We start from the raw sequence: 23,161 nt of genomic DNA on the forward strand, positions 1-23,161 counted from the left end.
TAACTATGGCTTGCCAAATTAATTCCTGGAAGCAAAGAGAAAGAAATCCAATTTTCTAACCAATTATGCTTATTGATTTTCAAGGTCAGGCCTCAAAGAAAAATGCAGAAAGAGTAAAAATTGCCATAGGACTTTATGAAGAAATTGTATTTGAAATATGGTTTTATATCTACTTCAGCAATAACTGTCATTCACTTTGTCTATGAGTAGATCCAGAGTCTCACTTCTAGGTAGAAGGTGTGTTGTGTGTTCACACTGGGATACAGACAGATATGGGTATGTTTAGGATCTGAGGAATAGGCTTACTGATTTGGGGTCTATTTGCTGGGGCTTAAGAGCTTTTTAGTAAATAAATTATCCAACCCCGCCCCACAACCCAAATTAAGAAACTCATCTGTAGCAAGTAGCAAAATGTCCACCTGGAAGTCTATCATGTGATCCCTACATTCTTTCGGTGCCACAGTAATATGTTTACCTTGTGACCATAATTCACACTTGACCTACATCTCGTTGTGAACCAGGAACCAAGACGTGCAATTTAAAACATTCTCTTTTGAGGGGGCACAAATGGCACATTTGTTAACAAGACATGAATTTAGAAATAATTCTTTGGAGGTGTAAGATAGAAAAGGTGTAATTTATAAAGTGTCATTTGGTTTATTAACATATGTACATTCAAAACAAGCTTCCACTTTGAGAGAGAGAAAAGGAAAACCAATTCTGTTTGGCACCTTTGACAGAAACCTGACCTCATGTTTGCGCACACCCACGCCCACACCCACACACCCTCCTTCCATTGCCTTATCCCTACCAATTCTGTGACAAAGGTCAAGCTTTAGAGCATGGTCACCATGTAATAAAGTCTGGACTATTTCACCCAATGCAAGGTTTGCTTTGCCACCATTCTCACTCCTCCAATATTTCCTGGGGTGTAAGCACAGCCTGACCCCGGACTGCCTGTGTGGGTGGCACTGGGGAACAGGGAGTCTTATTACAAATGGTGATAATTAATAGGTCCTCAGACCTATTAAATCAGAATCTCTTGGGGAGGGATCAGAGATCTCATTTTGTGTTTTTTCTGTTGTTGTTACCATTGAGACAGAGTCTTGCTCTGTCACCTAAGCTGGAGTGCAGTGGTGTCATCACAGCTCACTACAGTTTCAAGTTTCTGGGCTCAAGTGATCTTCTTACCTAGCCTCCTGAGTAGCTGGAACTCCAGGTGTGTACCACCATGCTTGGCTAATTTTAAAAATTAATATTTCTTTCTTTTTTTTTTTTTCCAAAGATGGGATCTCACTATATTGCTCAGGCTAGTCTTGAACTCCTGTCCTCAAGCGATCCTCCTGCCTAGGCCTCCAAAGTGCTGGGATTATAGGTGTGAGCCACTGCACCTGGCTAGGAATCTTGTGTTTTTTTTTTTTGAGACAGAGTCTCACTCTGTTGCCTAGGCTGGAGTGCAGTGGCACGATCTCCACTCACTGCAAGCTCCGCCGCCTCCTGGGTTCATGTCATTCTCCTCCCTCAGCCTCCTGAGTAGCTGGGACTATAGGAGCCTGCCACCATGCCTGGCTAATTTTTTTGTATTTTTAGTATAGACGGGGTTTCACCGTGTTCACCAGGATGGTCTAGATCTCCTGACCTCGTGATCAGCCCGCCTCGGCCTCCCAGAGTGCTGGGATTACAGGCGTGAGCCACTGCGCCTGGCCGGAATCCTGTTTTTTTAACAAGATCCCCAAGTAATTCTTCTGCACAATAATGTTTGGTAACCACTTCCAGAAGATTGCAAAAAAATTGGTTTGTAAAGGAACTGGACCCAAGGCCTTGACTTCAGGCTCATATATATCTCAGCAACTGGGCTGTAGTCTCTACCACCATCCTCCAACAGCCCAATGACAAGAAAAAGAAATGCACAAAAACGTGATTAAATGGGAAGCAACAGAATAGGTGAGAGAAAAATCCAATTAACAAATGCTAGACTGCTGAAAGTAGAATGGTTTTTAACTGTCCTCAGTGACTCAAAGACATCCAAGCCATCATTACTTGCAGAGCAATTGTGGTTCGGGTAGCCAGTAGTATTGACATACATATATAATCTAATGTGGATGCTGACTTAAATCAAATGAACCATGAGAACAGCAAAATGAAGCAAAATAAAAAGTAACAGTGGGATTCTTCTTCAAATAAATATGCTATATTAATGTATGGATTGACAGTAATTACCATTAAATATACATATATTGGGGACACAGCTCAAAATTTGTTACTGATAAGGATGCATAGTCAGAAGTGTTCAGGACCTTGATAGTGGAGATCGATTTGAAAGATAAAAAAATTAATTACAATATGGTGCTAATATATGGTCATATATGACTAATCTTAGAAGATATCTGTGTTTTAATAGAAGACGAAGCTCAGTCTGAAGGACTCCCTCTTTGATGGTGAATTTAGGGCTCTCTGGTTGGCAGGTAGATGAGCTATGAGGCAGTGAAGCTTTTACCAGGATAATTACATTAAATAAGAAACTTCTAGTGGTTCTTAACCAGACCCTTGGCTGGGATCAGGAATTCAAGGCAGTCATGATTTTTCCATGGTCACCCAATCACCTTTCCTTCTCCAGTGGAATTCAGAATGCAGTCAAGTCAGTTACTGGTGGGTTCTGCAGGTAGTTTGAGGACGAGTTTATTATAGAATGCATTATTGTAGAATGAATCCAGTTCATTATAGAATGCAAATTTTCATGTACACTGTAAAACTATTACATTTAGGTTTACTTCCTTTGCCAAAAACTTTCAGACAGGTTTATTCCTCTTTATATTTTGTGTAACTTTATAAATTACATAAGGAATACAGCACATGACTTGTATTAATCTAAAAATACATATACACACAGGATAAAGTGCAACCCAGCAGAACATGTCTGTGACATTCACTTTCTTAACCCCCCACAGAAGAATTTTCTGAGTTAATGGAAATAATGTTGTTCTCTAACAAAGTCAGGTTATTTTCCACACTGTTATGTGTGGTTTTGGCATTCATATATATGAATATATATATTAATATATATACATATTTTATACATATAAAAAGACATATTTGGAGACAGAGTTTCTCTCGTTGCCCAGCCTGGAGTGCAGTGGTGCGATCTCGGCTCACTGCAGCCTCTGCCTCCCAGGTTCAAGCAATTCTCCAGCCTCAGACTCCCAAGTAGCTGGGATTACAGGTGCCCACCACCATACCCAGCTAACTTTTTGTAGTCTTTTAGTAGAGATGGGGTTTCACCATGTCAGCCAGGCTTGTCTTGAACTCCTGGTCTCAAGTGATCCACGCACCTGGGCCTCCCAAAGTGCTGGGATTTCAGGCGTCAGCCACCACGCCCGGCCCGGCTCAGCTTTTTACTGAGATTTTGTATAGACTGCTTCACTTGTAAGGGTCAACCCTGTGGTCTCACCAATTCAATAATTTTCAGAAAACATTTATTTGTACTTTGCTTGGGAAGGAAAGCTCAGTTATTTACCTATCTCCTCATTTCTTTTTGAATTTACACTGTAGCTGGTACACGTCTATTTCATGCTTCCCAAAACGTCAAACGTATTTTTAAAAGGGATCCAGTTTAGGGTGATCAGATGTCTTAGTTTGCCCAGAACAGTTCTGGTTTTAGTACTAAAACTCTCACATTCCAAGGAACCTGTCTGTCCTGGGTAAACCAGGATGGTTGAGGTAGCCACCGGCCCCATGGGGCTGTTTAGGTCTCCAAAATTTAAAATAGAATAAAATTAAAAATTTGGTTTCTCTGTTGCATTAGCCACATTTCAAGGGCTCTATGACTACCCATGAGAATCTCACGGGACAACGCAGAGATAGAAATTTCCATCATTGCAGACAGTTCTGTCGGATAGTGCTGAGCTAGAGGGTATTTCCTGCAATCGCCTAGAACCAACATCCTTTAAAACAGTGCCCTAGTCAAGTGTTAAGCAATCTCATGTGATGTGGCTGGCACCTCAGTGAATGCTCAGAGTGTACTGGGTCAGCAAAGCTGCAGTGAAAACTTTTGTTTTCTAGAGTTTGCACATCCTGATGCATCAGGCTTCTGGGACTATGTCCTCATCTTCTTAGAGCCCAGGAATTTATAAACAGTTGTTGGCATTTAGTGGAAATCGGGGACGTGGCAGGAGGAACATTTAACATGACAGCAAGAAAAGATAATTTGGCTCTTTTAAATTGGGCATGAGGCATGAGGGTCATGCTAATTTTGTTCCCATTTAAAGATTTTTTTCCTTGACGTGCAGCACAGCAGAGAGGATAGCTGGGTCAAATTGGGTTAGAGCTAAAGGAGCTCAGGCACAAGGAAAACCACCTTTGGAATGAACAGCTTTTAAGTCCATTTCATCCCTAACCCAAGCAATGGGCTATAAAGTTGGATGGGAGCTACAAAGTGGCCAGAGTCATGGGGAGATGTTTGGCAACATCTGTCCTCCCCCAGGACAAAGGCAAATTAGAAACAGAGACAGAGACAAACTGCTTGTCTGTTTAAAGATTCAGTGCTGAAGAATCTAGTTGTGAGCACAGGGTTTATCTGTTTCATAGCATTTTATTGAAGACCTGCAGAAGTCTGTCCTTGCTCTTCAGTCATTCACAGTCTGGTGGGGACTCTAAAGTATTTACTAATTTTAAAACTATAAGATTTAATGTAACAAAGGATGATTTATGAAGATGGCAATGATAGCGATGATGATGATAATAAGTAATATTTATTGGGAGCTTTCCAGGTGTCAAGCTCTATTCTAAGTGCTTTACATGAAGAAGTACAAGACAATACTCTGGGAATATAGTTGCTAGAAGGATCCTCAGGTAAAAATATAGCATTCTGTTTTTCAAGATTTCTCCGAAATGTAGCATATAAACAAAGCAAAATCCTTTTATAAGTCATTTAGAGAAATAGCGTAGTAGAGCCATTTCGGCAATACATTTTATTTTTTTAAATGACCTTTTTATTTTGGAATAATTTTAGATTTACAGAACTGTTGCAAAGATAGTACAGAGAATCCCCATATGATGATGGATTTTTGAGTCAGACAGCCATGGCCTCAAGTCCCAGTTCTGCTGTTTATGCACTGTGTGTCCTTGGACCAGTTATTTAAACACTCATATCCTCAGATGTGGCTTCCTTGATGGTAATATAGCACCATAACACTTGCTTTAGAGGGTTGTAGGAAACAAAAAATGAGAGAATGTGTGTGAAGTGTGTGCACATGCTTAAGCCATTGACGTGCCTAATAAACATTAGTACTTATTTTTATTTATATAGAAAGTATATTCGTTATTAAAAAATAAAGAAAATAATACGTTACAATAATTTTAAATGGGCTGATGTCTACTAATTATACACAAACATTCCTTCTCTCTTCACCACCCTGCCTCAAAAAGAGAGGTAATGATAATTCACCAACTTGCGACTTCAGGTCAATTGCAGTTGCTCTTTTCAATTCCTAAGAAACTGCAGGGGCCAGTGGGAAATTCTGAGTTGTTACAGTCTTAATGGAAAGCCCCAGGTCAAAAGTGAAGACTTTTCTTCAGTTTAAAAGCTAATGTTGGCCTTAAGACAACTGTGAAATATGTTTGGAAATTGTTCCCACCAAATGTTTTCTGGAAAGAATTCCGGCTGCTAGCAATTGAAAGCCTAGTGATAGATTTAGCACCTCGGCCATGCTGAAGAAACATTGCAGAAGTTGTTCCGGCGAACACATTTTCTAGCAATGGGGTACTTGTTGTGGGCCACATGGGCATTCTGGCCAGGTTGTGGCTGTGAGGACATTCTCCAAGGGTTTCCGATCCTAAAACCTAATGCTTACTGAGAGCTTATGACCTCAGAGGCTCTGTCCTTAGTACTCCATAAGCACTGTCTCCTCCAATCCACACAGCAATGCTGTAAATTGGGTATTATTATCATCATCCCCATTTCATAGTTGAGGAAACTGAGACACAGAGAGTTTCAGGTACATGTCCATGGCCACGGTGTTGGGAACAAATGAAGCCAGGGTTTTTGTTTGTTTGTTCGTTTTTGTAGAGACGGAGTCTTGCTCTGTCGCCCAGGCTGGAGTGCAGTGGCATGATCTCGGCTCACCGCAACCTCCACCTCCCAGGTTCAAGCAATTCTCCTGCCTCAGCCTCCCAAACAGCTGGGACTACACGTGCACACTGCCACGCCCAGCTAATTTGTTTTGTATTTTAATAGAGACGGGGGTTTCACCGTGTTGCCCAGGCTGGTCTCGAACTCCTGAGCTCAGGCAATCCACCTGCCTCGGCCTCCCAAAGTGCTAGGATTACAGACATGAGCCACCATGCCCAGCTGAAGCCAGAATCTGAGGTAGGTAACTCAGGATTTAGGACTCACACTCTTGGCCACTATGTGAAAATCTTTTGCCTTGATTAGCTTTGGAATTCACACTTCTCCAGAAGCCAGCCTTTCACTGCAGAATAGCAGCCTCATGACAATAACAGAAAGAGATTTGAGAGCCCCTCAAGTCAACTGGTAGCTGTCAGACATTTCCTCAGGCATCCTCTCATTCGTGGCATCCTAAGGATGACTCTAGTGGTAGACAACAGATCCTTGAACAGCAACAGCCCAGGCTGCAGGTTAGACTTTCCTAGTTGGCCATGTAGCCTGATGGCTTCTGGACTCTGTGTTCTCTTTTGGCTCCTGATCCAGTGCTCATTTTGAAAGTTACAGCCAGATTAATGAAAACAGGGATTGTCACACTTGCCCCATTAAAGGGCTAAGGACTACATAAAAACTGTTCTATGTTACCACAGCGGTGGGGAGGGTATTGTCATGCAATGAATTCCTGAAATGAGGTTACTGGATGAAGTGCAGTAATTATTGCTTTCCAGAACAGGAAAAAAAAAAAAAAAAAAAAAAAAGCTACCTCCCCAGCACTTCAAGCAAGTTCATTGAGAAAGCAGCCTCATGGTTTGAAGGCAGCCTTGAAGATAAATGGCTGCACTCCATCTACGACCTATGTAGGCCTTTTCCAAATCATTTTGACATCACTCCCTCTGAATCTTAGAAGGCAAACACAGGAAGGGAAAGGGCAAAACATGGTGGAAAGAGATTTCGACATCGTTCAAGTGAAAGTATACAAGGGAACAGTTACTGGAGTCTAGGGTCAGGAGACAGTTGCTCTACCCAGCTGATAATCAGCTGTACTTCTGTCCACGGAGCTCACGTCTATAAAACATTCTTATCCTCAGCAGGCCAGGGTTCAAATAAATCTTTCTCTGAAAGTAAAAAAGAGAAGCTAATTTTATTTTACACTGGCATGTGATTTATTTTGGGCACCCACAAAACAAATTGGACTCATGCTGAGTAGCCTAAAACACCATGAACATTCTAGAGGAGATTGGTGGAAAATGGTTAGTGTCCATGAACCTCAACCAACTAGATAATGTGAAGCGATCCCAGATGATTTATTAATGTGCAATAATGCAGACTTATTTAGCAAGGAGAAAATACCACAGAGGCCAATGTGTGTGACCTTCAACTTCAGCCGTTTTGTAAACAAGCGTTCTATGAGTTTTCATTTTATTTTCACACAGTTTGAGGATGGCTTTCTATCCACAGGGCAGTAAACGATTAACCAAAAGAGCTCCTTTTAACCAAATGAGTGTGAGGAACTCTGTGGTGAGCAATCTGGCAGCTTTTTTTTTTTTTTTTTTTCCAAGATAAGGAGATTTTAAAAGCACAGCAACCTTTTCTTGCTTTTATGAAACACTGTCCTATGTTTCCAGGCAGAAAAGCAAAACTTTCGAAAGGTCATGTAATGTCATTTCAGCAATGTAGGAAAAAAAAAAAGAATCAACAACCAAAAAAGATAATGAACTTTGACAGACAGCATGTTTTGTGTGTCTGTGTGTGGTGTGTGTGTGTGTGTGTGTGTGTGTTTCTTTTTAGATGGAGTGCTCGCTCTGTTGCCTAGGCTGGAGTGCAGTGGTACAATCTTGGCTCACTGCCATCTCTGCTTCCCAAGTTCAAGTGATTCTTCTTCCTCAGCCTCCTGAGTAGCTGGGACTACAGGCGCTCGCCACCATGCCCAGCTAATTTTTGTATTTTTAGTAGAGATGGGGGTTTCATCATATTGGCCAGCCTGGTCTCCAACTCCTGACCTCATGATCTGCCTTCCTCAGCCTCCCAAAGTGCTGGGATTACAGGCGTCAGCCACCGTGCCCGGCCTGACAGCATGTTTTAAAGCAGAATAGAAGTATGTACACATACATGTGTAATTCTGAAAGGATTTCACTTTGAAATTTGATCACTGTAATGCCTTAATAAAGGCCACTTGTTCATGAAGGGCTAGATTAATCTTTGAGCTGTGTTATATAGGAAATCAAATCCTGGTCTATTATAGGAGCCATCATTGACATCTTCCATGAGTGCAAACGTGGGCAGATATAGAAAGAAGCAAATAAAGCCATTTCCTCTTGCCAGGGAAAGGAGTTGGTTCATAAAAACACTGGATAAGGTCCTAATGTGCTTCTGTAAGGCTTTAGAAGCGTTTCTCTCTGGCTCGCCTCATAGGATCATGCCATGCCCCACACTGGGGGCACCGAGTTTTTCTGGTGTGGAGAGCAGTGGTCCTCCACTGGAGGTGATTTTCTCCCCAAGGCAACTTTTGGTAATGTCTAGAGACATTTTTGGTTATCACATGGGAGCCCGCATGGTACTAGATAAACCAAACGGACGAATCTAGCACCACAAAGGTCCAGAAAATTAACTTGTCATCAGAATCATAGTGTACAAAAGTCAGGCCAGGACCCAGGTACCAAACCCAAGCAGGGTGTCTGGCTACTAAAATAAAATATTTAAATATGACTTAGAGTCTCCTAAGAATCAAAATACAAAATGCCCAGGTTAAAAGCAGAATAAATAATAAAGTTGGCGGATTACTCATTGCAGCATTGCTCACACTCATTTGGTTAAAAGGAATTATTCTAGATACAACTGAAAGGTAATAGTTACATCAAGAATCAGGGATATCACAACTTTAATGAAAACAAGATCATCACTGACACAGAGGTGAATCAGATACTGGAATTATCTGATAAAGATTTTAAGGCAGTTATTATAAAAATGCTTTAATGAACAATTATGAATTATTGAAAGAAAAATAGAAAATGTCAGCAAAGAAATTGAAGTTATTTAAAAGAACCAATGGAAATTATAGAACTGAAAATACAATAACAGAAATAAAATTCACTGGATGAGCTCAATAATAGAATGGAGATGACAGAGGATAGAATCAAAGAACTTCAAAATAGATGAATAGAATTTACCCAATCTGAAAAACAGAGAGAAAATATCCTGAAAAAAAAAATGAATGGATCTTCAAGGAACTGTAGGACAGTAAAAAAGATCAAAACTTCATATCCTTTGAGTCCCAGAAGGAGAGCAGACAGTGAGTGGTTTGAAAGCGTATTTGAAAAAAAGAAAAAAAAAAGTTGAAACCTCCCCAAATTTGGTAAAATACATAGACCTATAGATTTAAGAAGTGGAACAATCTTAAAATAGGAAAGCCGAAAGAAATCCATGCCTTGACACACCATAATTAAACTTCTGAAAACTAAACACAAAATCTTGAAAGCAGCCAGAGCATAATGACACATTTACCACGGGGGAATACAAATTCAAATCCTAGCACATTTCTCCTCTGAAACCACAGAGGCTACAATAAGTGGCACAGCATTTCTTAAGTGCTAAAAGAAGGACTGTCAACAGTGAATTCTATCTCTTACAAAACAGGAATACACGGGAAATAAAGACATTCTTTGATGAAGGTAAATTTAAAGGATTTGTTGCAAGCAGACCTACCTAAAGGAAGTGGAAAAGAAGCGACTCAAACTGAATGACAATGATCAAAGAAGGCAACCTGAAGCACTGGGAAAGACGAAAGAACAATGTAAAAGTCAGGAATACAGACAGGCAATAGACTAGCTCTTCTCAGGAATTTAAAAAATCATATTTAATGAGTAGAACAAAAAATTATAACAGCATCTGAGAGTCAGGACTATGATGTTTAAAAGTGGGAAAAGATAAAGGGATTAAAACAGAAGTAAGGATTCCATACGTAATTTGAAGTGATAAAATGTCAATGCCAGTAGACTGTAATAAGTTACATTTGTATATTGTCACACCCAGAGCAACTGCTAAGAAAATTACACAAAAGGTACATTCAAAATACTATAAGTAAATCAAGATGGAATCCTAAAAAGTGTTCATGTAATACACAGGAAGAAGAAAGGACCAGAGGCATAAGAAGCAGAGGAAACAAAGAGAAAACCAATAATTAAACAGAAGACTTGAGCCCTAATAACAACTACTTTAAATGTAAATGGTTTAAATACACCAATTATAAGGCAAATATTGGCACAGTGGATAAAAAACAAAACAAACCCAAACAAACCGTGACTCAACTATATGCTATATACAAGTAACTCATTTTAATTTCAGTGAAATACATAGGTTTAGTCAAAGGACTAAAAATACTGTGTAAGCATTACTTATTTTTTATAAAAGAAAGAATAGCTATATTAATATCAGATAAAGTAGATTTTATCCAAGCAAAGAAACTTCTAGAAACAAAGGGCAATGTTACATAGTAGTAAAAGAATCAACCCACTCTAAAGGATAATTGCAAGGACAGCCGGGAAAGGAATGAGGCCCATAGACCCAAGTTCAGGCAAGCTGATTTGTTGTCAGTCCTGTCAGGCTATCTCCTGACAAAAGCAGAGGAGGCAGATCTGCTTACAGACTACCGCAGGGCTTTATAGGGCGAGGAACTGGGTCAGGGTGGGGGAGCTGAGCTGGGTGTGTAGGAGGGCTAAGTCAGGGTGGGGGGAGATGAGCTGGGTGTGCAGGAGGGCTGAGTCAGGGTGAGGGGGCTGAGTCGGGGGTGCAGGTGTCTTGACCGCATCCTGGAGATGTTTTTTGCCAGTTTTGTTATGCAAGGTGAACAGACATGTTAACTGCATCCCGTAACTGCCTGGACAGTTACTGGAGGGGTCAGTGAAGGGGGGGATTGTCTTTAGCCCAGGGGGAGCTGTGCAGAGGTCACAAAGGACTACATTGTAAGACCCATAGGAAGGGAGGGGAAACAGTCTGGTCGGGGTGACCCCAACATTCCAGCCTTTGAATAGATGATAGGAAAGGGGGCTCTTCAGGCCCCCTGGCTGCTTCAGCCTGAGCGGGGGCGGTAACTAGGGGAAAGGCTGGAAGGTGGTGTTGGTTTTGGTTTTGAAATTGTTGATACTCCTGGAGTAACATCATGTCGTATATGGTTCCATGGGTAAAGGCTTGGATATGATTCTGCAAAAACTGGGTGAAGAGGCGTATTAAGCAAGGCACGAAGATTAGGAGGAGAAAAAGGATTATAGTGGGTACAAGGAGAGGTAGTAGCCAGGGGGCCCAGGTGCTGAGAGACCAAGAGGGCCAAGAAGGCCAGATAGCGGAGCTGCTTTCCCTGATCTTTTGGGCTCGATCTTTGAGTTTTTTTTACTGCATCCTGAATGAAGCCTGACTGGTTAAAATAAAAGCAGCATTCTTCGTCTAGGAAAATGCAGAGTCCTCCTTTGTCAGCGGTAAGTAGGTCGAGACCTCTGAGATTTTCTAAGACAACTGCCGCTAGGGAGTCTAGCTGAGCTTGTAAGGTGGATATGGAAGTTACAAGGTCATCTATACCATCTGAAAGGCCTTTTGATAAGGTTTTATGGTGATAAGAGGAGGTTGTGATTTCTGCTACTCCTGTGCCTGCAGCCACTGTGATGCCTAGGCCTACAAGTAGTGGGATAAGCTATATGACCCGGCACCTGTGGTGTGAGAGTTGAGGATTTAAGGTTTGGAGGGGCAGGTTTTCTCCTGGAGCTATGTCTATTTTAGAGCTGAGGAAGACCAGTGTACAGGTGCCTGTCCAGTTGGTGGGGAGATAGAGGTAGGTGGAGGTGCTGCATAGAAAGAATACACCTTGGCTAGGGAGGCAGAATTGTAAATGTATGGCAAAAAGGGAGTGTAAAAGGTTGTTCTCTGAGCGCCAGGTGTGGAGGGAAGAGGCTAGAGCCACTCCGGTTGGGGGTTGAAGAGGGTGTGTTGAGGTGAGCTGGCTAGCTCCTACTGCTGAGTTTTCTAAGTGTAGAAAGAAGTGTTTTGTGTGAATAAGCAGTTCATTTGAAGGTGTGTTAGGCAGTGGGATTTCCATGCATTCGGAAGTGGGGACAGGATCTAGACAAGCGCTCCACCCTGCAATTTCTGAGCAGGGCCTGTGTCGGTTATTGCAGAATCCTGATGTTTTTCCCGTGACTTGGGTCTGAGGGGGTTGGAAATTTTGAGAATTTGTGTGGGGTTTGTTACTGTTGTTTGGATGCCTGTTGAGGGAGTGAGTGTTAAGATATAGTTGCATAAGCTAGAGGAGAGGGTGCCTAGGGGGACTCCTGAGGAAAGTTCACGTTTTATGCATAGGGATGCATGTTGGCTGAGTTTTAGTAAGTGCTCCTAAGATAACCTTGTGTTTTGAAGTATGTGCGGGAAGATTGAGTTTGTGACCTTTGAGTGCATTTACTCCTCTGAAACTTTGGTAGCGGGGGTGGAGGGTTATACTGGTGAGAACCCAGTGTTTGAGGGGAACTGGGAAGGCATCCTTTGATGTGGTTTCTGAGGGGTGTACACAGAACCAGCAGGCCTTGGCCAGGGAGGGGTTATTTTGATTGAGTATCGTATGTGCCTGTTGAATGGTGTGCTGAAGGTGGAGCGGTAGTGAGAAGGAGGAGGGGAGAAGGAGTAGATAGAGAGAGAGCAAGTGTAAAGGTAAAGAATTCGGCTTCATCTGGAGTGAATTCCTGTAAATTCCCTTGAAATAGAAGATCGGTGATCCAATCAAGGAGTGCCGTGAGGGTGGGATGTTCTGGGTAGGACCATGAGATGTTTTCTGTGATGCAGTGAAGGAAGAGGGTGAAACGGCAGGACAGGCAAAGACAGGACATTAGGGAGGGGCAACTATTTGTTGGTGGCTGTTACACCTGCTATAAGCGGGATTATGAGGCAAAAGATTACGGATATTGAGATTTTTTGTTTGAAACTCCACCCAGGAGGCAAGACAGTATATAGTCCTATGGCAAAGAGTAGAGTAAGTAGTGTGATTCCTGCAAGGGCAGCGTAATGGATGATTTCCATTAATAAGGGTTTGGATACTTAATGGTAAGGGGTGACAACTTATCTGTTATGGTTCATGGGGGAAGAGTGGGGTCTTCTGGGATGGGTGTTAGACAGAGTCGAGTTGGTCTGAGAAGGGTGCTGGAGTATTTGCAAGGAATAGCTGGTTGGTCAGTTGGTGGCGGGTCAGCTCCAGTGGCCCTTTTTAACCTGGAAAGATGGTACCAAAAGTTGTGTCCTGAAAGTCTGGCTGCAATGGGGGTAGTGAGAAGGACTTGGACAGGGCCTTCCCCTCTTCAGTTTGAGACTCATTGGAGTAAGAGTTTTTAGAAAGATGTATTCTCCTGGAAGAAGTGTTTGGTCGGTGGGGCCTTGGTGGGGTTTTGGGAGGGCCTGCTCAGCTTGTTCATGGAGAATATGACAAATGAGGGAGAGTGTTGGGAGGTACTCTCCTAATTGAGAGTTAGGAGGGGGCCTCTTTTGTAAGAGGAAAGGGCGTCCATACATTAACTCAAATGGACTGTGGAAGGAGGGAACTTTTGGACTGGCTCTGATGTAAGCCAGTGCTATGGGTAAAAGGGAGGTCCAAGGTTTTTTGACCTCAGATGTGAGTTTGGTTAATTGAGTTTTGAAAATTCCATTTGCCCCCTCGACTTTTCCAGATGACTGGGGCTGGTATGGGATATGGAGGCACCACTGAATGCCAAGGGATTGGGAGACTTGTTGGGTAATTTGGGAGATGAAGCTAGGCCCATTGTCTGATTGTATGGAGTGAGGGAGACCAAATCTAGGGATGATTTCTGTTATGAGAATTTGGGAGACTTCTGCAGCTTTTTCTGAAGGGTAGGAAATGCTTCTACTCCACCTGAAAAAGTGTCTATGAGGGTAAGAGGGTATTTAGTTTTTTTGACGGGAGGCATGTAGGTGAAGTTTACTTGCCAGTGCTCCCCTGGGAGTGTTCCTCTGAGCTGGTGTGTAGGGATGAGGAGACGGCGGAGGATCCCTTGGGAGGAATATACAACAGTTTGAGGTTATGTCCTTTAGTGAGATGAATAGTTGGGGGGAGGAGAAATAAGGGCGAAGGAGTAGGTACAGAGGGTGTGCACCAATATGGAAGCACTGGTGAAGAGATGTTAGAATTTCCTTGCTTTGCTCTTGGGGAAGAACGAGCTTTTGATGTTTGATTATCTAGTCCCCTTGAAGGGAGGCTCCTTGCTGTAGTATCGAAGCCTTTTCGGTGGGAGGGTATTTGGGTGGGACTGCTGGGGTGACAAGGAGGATGGGTGCAGGGAGAGGAGAAAGGGAGCCCTGTTTTGCTGCCTTGTCAGCCTTCCTGTTTCCTTTTGAGATTTCATCTGATCCTGCTTGATGTCCTCAACAGTGTACGACTCCTGCTTCAGTTGGGAGGTGTGCGGCCTGAAGGAGTTGGTAAATAAGGGGCCATTAGTAGTGGGGGTTCTTTTGGTGGTAAGGAACCCTGTCTCTTGCCAGATGGTGGCATGGGAATGAAGAATGTGATAGGCATACTTGGAGTCTGTGTATATGTTGACCTGTTTGTCTTTGGAGAGGGTTAGGGCTCTGGTGAGAGCTGTGAGTTCTGCCTTCTGGGAGGAGGTTCCTTGGGAGTAGGAATTTAGCCTCAATTACATAGTTTAAGGTAACTACTGCATACCCAGCAATTTTGGGAGAGCCAGGGGCTCCAGAAGATGAGCCGTCTGCGAATAATTGGTCATCTGGGTTAGTGAGAGGCTCAGAGGAGATGTTAGGGAAGTGTGGCTGCAGGTGATCCAGAATGTCAGTGCAAGAATGAGTAGGAGGGGAAGAGGATATTGGAACTAGGGATGCCGGCTTGAGGAGGGCTCTTTTGGCAAGTCTGAATTTGGGATTTTCAATAAAGAGGGCATGGAGTGACTGAATTCGGGAAGGAGAGAGGGAGCTTAACGCCCGGGAGGAGAGAAGATCCTGTAAGTTGTGAGAGCTGTGGACGGTGGTGCTTTGGCCGAATGTTAGTTTTTTACTTTCCAGAGCTAAAATAGCTGTTGCTGCTGCTAATGCTCTAAGACAGGTTGGCCACCCTCTGACAGTGTTGTCTAACTGTTTAGAGAGATATGCCACAGCGGCAAAGGAAGGAGGACTTCCTTTCTGTTGCCCTAAGACCCCGAGAGCTATTCCTTGGTTTTCGGCGGTATAGAGAATGAAGGGTTGGGAGATATCTTGTAAGGACAGGGCAGGTGCAGTGGCGAGAGCAGTTTGGAGTCTACGAAAAGTGGGAAATATGTTATGTGTGGGGCTTAGGGGTTCACTGAGAGGGCCTCTGGCTGCTTCAGAGAGGGGCCGAGCCAGGAGGGCAAAGTTGGGAATCCATATCCTAAAGAAACCTGCCAGTCCTAAGAAAGAGAGAAGTTCATTTTTTGAGGAAGGCAGAGGCAAGCTGTTTCTTAAGGTTGCTCGTGCTGGGGTCATGGCTCGGGCCCCGGGGGAGAGTTGGACTCCTACGTATGTTACTGTTGGGGTAGACAGTTTGGCAAACAACAAATCTCTATTAGCATTTAGAATTTACCTTCTACCATGAATAGTGCTGAGGGCACAGAGATGTATCAGACACCCCTGGAGGAGCGTATAGTGATTGGCTGCATCAGTGAGGATTCCAACAGGAAAAGGCAGTTCCCTCAGCTGAGAGTTTAATGATGGGACTATTACCCCAAGGATGGGCAAAGGTAAGACAGTTCTGTAAGAACTTGGACGTACAGATCAGCTGTAAACGTAACGAGCCATCTCAGATGGACTCTGTGCAGATTATGAGGGTAGGTGGAACAAGTACAAGTCCCGCCAACTTACCTTGCCTTCAAGCTTAACATTTGAGAGCTATATTGGTTAGCTGTTTGTTTAGCAACAGCAGCTGGAGAACCTCTCTCTTGTGTCAAAATGAAACCACACATCAGCAGACTTGTTCACCATCATCTCAAGAACTCTGTGCCCTATGTCCCTATTTCCTGATCATCACTGCTCGACCTGCAGATGTCACCTAGGAGTGTCGTCCGACCCCTCCTGCTGCAGCTGGCGCCATGGTATGTGTGGGTGTGTGTGAATCTGTGTGGGGTTGGGGCATTTCTTCAGAGGCCAGCCCTGGTCAGTTGCTCCCTTAGTTCAGTTGGCGTCTCAGCTTTGGGAAATGAGATAGTCACTGTTGCAGGTTCCTTGAACCCCATTTCATACTGAAGGAAATTAACACCCCAGTGAGGCTGATGGCTGGTCAGCTCCAGGTCCTGAAGCATGTACAAGCTTGGACTCAAGCCCACGTGCCCTGACTCTGTGTTTTGTACCTCATCCCTTGGTGACTGGATAAGAAATGGGTTATATCTCTACCAGGAAAAACTGTTATTTGTGCCGGTGGCCATGACTACTTTACCGTGGGACTCCCTTCATCCTTATCTTCTCCTACATGGTGTCTGGAGCTTCCCATGACTTACTCAATGCATTAATCGTTAGCTCAATCTTCCATATATTTAGAATGACAGAATAATGTGCAGGATAATTTAAGCTCCATTAGTACTTTATGCATACCTCTATTATAGTACTTATCACATCGTGCGCTAATTTTTTGTTTACATACCTGTCTCTGCCACTTGGCAGTGAGTTCCTCAGGGGCTCAGGCTGTCTTACTTATTTCTGTATTCCACCTCCTCCCCACAACCCAGCAGCTGAACACGTTGAACACAGTAGGTTTTTAATGAATGAGCCGGCTTATGGTAAGACTCAGTAGACTGGTACACCTGGTATTCCACATATTCATTTATTCAGCAAATATTTTCGTAACTGTTACTATTTTTTAAATTGCCAAGTAAAAATTGTATACATCTGTGGTGTGCAACGTGATGTTTTGAAATCTGTATGCATTATGGAATGGCTAACTCAAGCTAATTAACACATGCATTACCTCACATACTTATCCTCTTTTTGCAGTGATAACACTATAATACCTTTTTATTTTTTCCCCACAAAGTCTGGTTCCATTGTCCAGGCTGGAGTGCAGTGGTGTGATGCCAGCTCACTGCAACCTCCACCTCCCACACTCAAGCAATCCTCCCACCTCAGCCTCCCAAGTAGCTGGGACTTACAGGTGCGCATCACCACACTCGGCTAATTTTTGTGTTTTTAGTAGAGATGGGGTCTTGCTATGTTGCCCAGGCTGGTCTCAAGCTCCTGGGTTCAACTGATCTGCCCACCTCAGCCTCTCAAAGTGCTGAGATTACAGGTGTGAGCCACCATGCCTGGCCGAAAAGACTTATTCTACTCTGTTAGCAATTTTCAAGCATATGATACATTGTTATTAATTATAGTCACCATGTTGTACAATACATCTCTTACACTTATTCTTCCTGTCTAACTGAAATTGTATATCCTTTGACCAACTTTCCCCAACCTCCACTCCCACCTTCGCCCCAGGCCTCTGGTGACCTCCATTCTACTCTCTGCTTCTTTAAATTGCACATATAAGTGAGGTCAAGTAGTATTTATCTTTCTGTGCCTGGCCTATTTCACTTAACATAATACCCTCCAGGTCCATCTATGTTGTCACAAATAGAAGCTTCTTCTCTCTGAAGACTAAGTATTATTCCGCTGTATATCTATACCATACTTTCTTCATTCATTTATCCATGGATGAATGTTGGGGTCCGCGTGTTTCCTAAACAAAAGAATGAACACACAAGACAACACAAGACAAGACAAACATGGCGGCCGCCCCGAACAACACGCTCCGCTTTATTTTATACAGTCGTTTGTGGAGTGTTACCAAGTCACAAGACACATTATTGTTTTTCTGACCTTTCCTTGACCTTCTGGATTTTCAAGATGTTTACACATAAACAAGCCTCCCGGGTCTGCTCTTTGCAGCTGGCTCCTTTGTCCTCCCTGTTTGCAAAGAAGGAATGCCCTGCTTTGTTTGCAAGAGCAGGACTTATCAGGAACGTCTTGTTTTCGAGCACGTAGTCCTCTACAGATGAACACTTACGGTGAGTCCCTGTCATGACTGTTGTAAATAAGAATGTTGCAATGACTGTGGTAGTGCAGGTGTTTCTTTGACATACAGATTCATTTTCCTTTGGATATATACCCAGTGGTGGGATTGCTGGATGATATTATATGTCTGTTTTTAATTTACTGAGGAGGTTTCATACCATTTTCCATAATATCTGTGTTAATTTACTTCCCACCATCAGTATATCAGAATTTTCTTTTCTCCACATCTTTGCCAACACTTGTTTTCTTCTTTCTTTCTTTCTTTCTTTCTTTCTTTCTTTCTTTCTTTCTTTCTTTCTTTCTCTCTTTCTTTTTTATAACAGCTATTCTGACAGGTGTAAGGCGATGTACCTCATTGTGGTTTTAATTTGCATTTCCTTGATATTTAGTGATGTCGAACATTTTTTATATATCTATTGGCCATTTGTATGTTATCTTTTGATGTCTATTTGGGTGTTTTGCCCATTTTTAAAATTGGGTTATTTGTTTTCTTATTCAGTAGATATTTATTAAGTACTTACTGTGTGTCCAGCACTATGCTAACCTCTAGGAATTCAAATGCATTATATGTGAACCCTAGGAGATAATGACATATAAAACAGACTAACTCTTAGTCATTATGCAATATGCAGGGATGCATAGCAGGTTAAAGAAGACAGGAGGGGGATGTTTAAGATGGCCAGGTTGCGGTGGCTGTCAAGGAAGGGTTCCTGGAGAAGGAAGCTGCTGAGCTGCATTTTAAATGAGGGTTATGACATAACCAGTCAAAGATATGTTGAGAGGAGGCATCACAGAGAGGAGACAGTAGGAGTAAAGGCGCTGGTATGTGACATAGCCAGGTGTGGGTGAGAAGCTCTGTCAATGCAGTGTTGTTGGAGTGACATCGAATGTGGGATGCAACACGAGGCTGGAGAGAGATAGCGGGGAGTGGGCAGGTTATTAAAAGCTATGAAACTTGGATGTAATGCTGTAGGTGATGCTGATGTAGTAAAGGGACATGAGCTTGTGGGGGATGTGGCATTTCAGAGAGAATCACTCACTGACCTTGTGAAAAACAGAGTTAGGACATCAAACTAGATTCAGGAAAACCAGCTAGGAGACACTTGCTATGGTGGTGGCAAGAGATGGCGGCCACTTGAATGAGGGCAGTTGTAGAAGGGATGGAAAGAAAGGGACTGATTTGACCCTGATGTGGGAAATGAACTAGGCAGGATTTGGTGGTTAATTGGATTTGAGGAGTAAAAAAGAGGGGGGACACGGTAAGCTCCCAGGTCGATAGTGAGGCCACGGTCACAAGACAGAGACTAGAGAAGAAAAGCCTGGCTTGGCGGAAGGCAGTGAACTCATTTTAGACATATGGAGTTGGAGGTGTGGCTGTCTCCTTCAGGAGATTCCAACAGGTAGTAAAAGATGTGTTTGAAGCTTGGTGGGGATAGGGAGAGGGCCTGGACTAGAGGTATAAAATATATGGTCATAAACTAGAAGGCAGTGGTAGAAATTATGATCATGGATAAAATCACTAGGGTGAGTATGTGTTGGGAAATGAACGGTGAGTCAGACCAGCTCTCTGGGGAATGCCAACACAGAAGAGGCTGGTGGAGGAAGAGGAGCTCATGAAACAGAGTGAGAAGGATAGTAAGAGCATATTGGGAGATTAAGCCTTGCTCACACGTGGCTTCCTCAGGGCTAGCTTCCCTGACCCTACGCACACCAGGTCTGACACTGCAGTCCCCTCTAATAAGTCCTCTGTGTTTGTTCTTCACAGGAGTTGCCATAATTATAAATCAACACCTGTTTTTGTTGTTGCTTAATGTCCGTCTTTCCTGCTAGAATATAAGCTCCACAAGGGCAGGGATTGCATCTCTCTTCTTCCTCAGGGAATCCTCAGGGCCTAGCAGGTGCCTGACAAATAGTTGTTGCTTAATAAGTATTTGTGAAATTAATGAATCATGTTGCAGACTCCCAGTGGGTAGAGAGTTTCAAAGAAAGTCACTCTTACTAACCAAGTGACCTGTGTCATATCCAAATCAAATTATGAAATATGCGTATTTTTAAATGTTTAAAATTTCCTTTGTAAAATAGTAAAATTTTTGAACAATTCCCTCCCACTTCTCCTGGATATGATGTGAAGCCTCCAGATACTTGGAGAGAGGAAAAGGCAGACAAACAGCACATTTAGTATGTATTAGTTTGTAATGTGTAGCTAAGAGATGACATTCATTGCTTTCCAAAGCTCCACCCTGGTCTCATGGTGGGGGACGGATGGTCAGGCTGCTTCATGAAAATGGATCTGGTTATTCCAGGAGCACAAATTATGATGTGAATATGGTTGCAATGTAAATTTTTCCTTGGCCACAATTTTGTGAAAAGTTTTATAAGAAAAGGCAGATGTTGAATTAAGAAATAGCTTTATTTCTTAATTCATAATCTTTAATTCATAACGTAATCCTTATATACATGTATTACATGTAATGATTAAATCCTTATATACATATATTACATGTCATTTATTAAAATAATACCATTTTATTAAATTATTAATATGTATTAAAATGATATTACATGTTATTAAATCCTGATATACATGTATTGCATGTTATTATTTATTAAAATGCTAACAATTCATTGGATCCCAATGTAAAACACTAAAACTCTTACAAATAAATTTAAACAATTGTATCAGTATTTATGACAGGCCTCATCTGTGAGCATTGAGGCTGACGCAAAGGAAAAAACCATCTAGGCGGTGAAGGGCCAGTGTCCAGGTTCGGGCAAACACATTTCAGAGATTCGGGTCTTTGTCTTCCCCTCCTTTCCTACTTTCACCTCAATCCTTACCCATCTGCAGACTTAGGCTTGAAATTTGTTTTGTATAAAGGAATAAGACCTCTAAACAATGGTGTCTAAAATGAAATCACTCTTGGAGACATTCATTCATTCATATGTGCACCACCAAGTTTCAAAACATACTGATCCTTTTCCGAGATAATTTTCTGATGGGAGGAGAAAATAATAAAAGGGACTCTGTAGGGAGGAGAAGTATCAAAGTGGGAGTCTGAGAGTGTACAGAGCAACATTATTCCTTTGTAGGCAGGTACACTGGTTGTATTAGGGCTCTCTAGAGGGACAGAACTAATAGGATGTATGTATATAAGAAAGAGAATTTATTTAGGAGAATTGACACACAATCACAACAACAGGCCGTCTATAAGTTGAGGAACAAGAAAGCCAGTGGTGGGTCAGTCCGAGTCTCAAAACCTCAAAGTCAGGGAAGCCAGCAGTGCAGCCTTCAGCTCGTGACCAAAGGCCCGAAAGTCCCTGGCAAACCACTGGTATACATCTAGGAGTCCAAAAGCTGAAGAACTTGGAGTCCGATGTTCGAGGGCAGGAAGCATCCTGCGAGCACAGGAGAAAGATGCAGTCCGGAAGACTCAGCAAGTCTAGTCCTTTCTTGTTCCTCTGCCTGCTTTATCCTAGCCACGCTGGTAGCTGATTAGATGGTGCCCACCCAGATGGAGGGTGGGTTTGCTTCTCCTAATCCATTGACTCAAATGGTAATCTCCTTTGGCAACACCCTCATGGACACACCAAGGGGCAATACTTTGCATCCTTCAATCCAGTCAAGTTGACACTCAGTATGAACCATCATACTGAGTTCAGATGGCAGCTCTGCCTCTTACAAAGTGTTGAACACATCCTTTTAGCAGACCGGACTTCAATTTCCTCATCTGAAAATGTACTTAATACATAATAGTACTGACCTCATAGTGTTATTTAGAGTGTTGATCAGCTAATATGTGTAAAACAACTGGAACAATGCTTAGCAAACAGTAAGTACTGTAAAAGTATTAGCTTCTGTTATTATTTGCAATTTAGCCCAGGCTGTGGAGTTTTGTACAGAGTTTTATGTACCCATTTCCCAGATCACCCTGTCCCTTGAGAATGGTTTGCTATGGTCTATGTTTGTGTTCCCTGCAAATTCCTGTGTTGAAATCCTAATGCCCAGGGTGATGGCATTAGGAGAGGGGAGCTTTGGGAGGTGATTAGGTCATGAGGGCAGAGTCTTCATGAATGGGATTAGTGGCTTATAAAACAGGCCCCAGGGAGCTTGTTTGCCCCTTCTACCACATGAGGACTCAGACAGAAGGCACTATTTATGAACCAGGAAAACGACCCACATTAAACACCAGGCACTCTGTCAGCACCTTGATGTTGGACTTCCAGGCTTCAGAAGTGAGAAATAAATTTCTGTGGTTTCCAGGCTTCCCAGTTTACAGTATATTGTTATAGCAGCCCCAATAGATGAAAAAAAAAACATGGTTGCAATGCAGACCTCCATGGCGGGCTCCGGTTTGATCTCCTCCCATCTCCCATTCCTGATGTTGGGAGTCTGTTGACTCTTAGGAGGTGGGTTTGTTTATGTTTTGTCCTCCTTGTCCAGCCTACAGTTCTTTCTGCTAGTACTTTTAAGCCCTGGTTAAGTCATTAAAAAGCACCAATTACAGACTTACATAACTGTGTCAGGAGCATTTCTCTGAGGGATTTGCTCACCCCTCGGAGTCAGTTGCCCAGGGAAACAAGCTGGCGATGTCACAAGGCACATCCACTTCTAGTTCTTCCTCAGTTCCCTTCTGTGGAGCCTGAGTCAGAGCCCAGTTCTGCACGCTGACTCGCCCAGCCATGTCTCATCCTAATCATGGCAGAGCAGGAACTCTTACCCTCTCCCAGCAACTTCTAAAGTCAGGTATGTTGGTGTGGTAGCCACAGTACCGATGGCCTCCTAAGCTGCTTCTTCCCTCCCAGGGCACAGAAATGCCTATGCAAATGGAGTTTCTGGGACAGCCCTGGGTTACTCTTGGTTCTCCTGGGTATAGATACAAAACAGAAAGAGAAAGAATGAGAGAAAGAAAGAAAAGAAAGAAAGAAAGAAAAGAAGGAAGGAAGGAA

General features: G+C 42.8%; 1 protein-coding gene across 2 annotated transcripts in view; it reads left to right on the plus strand.

Annotated features, from left to right (window-relative positions):
• Positions 1 to 16,161: 16,161 nt before the first annotated feature.
• ADTRP (androgen dependent TFPI regulating protein) overlaps positions 16,162 to 23,161 on the plus strand; it is a 72,704-nt gene continuing 65,704 nt past the window's right edge. Inside the window, exon 1 of one of the 2 annotated variants that reach the window (XM_017891178.1) lies at positions 16,162 to 16,260. The gene's annotated coding sequence lies outside the window, so the exon portion shown is untranslated. Of the gene's footprint in view, positions 16,261 to 22,848; positions 22,959 to 23,161 lie in introns of those variants that run through there. The other variant, XM_017891177.1, reaches the window with a different exon arrangement.

This window comes from Rhinopithecus bieti, unplaced genomic scaffold (genome assembly GCF_001698545.2).
Source record: "Rhinopithecus bieti isolate Rb0 unplaced genomic scaffold, ASM169854v2 scaffold_19939, whole genome shotgun sequence".
NCBI lineage: Eukaryota > Metazoa > Chordata > Mammalia > Primates > Cercopithecidae > Rhinopithecus > Rhinopithecus bieti.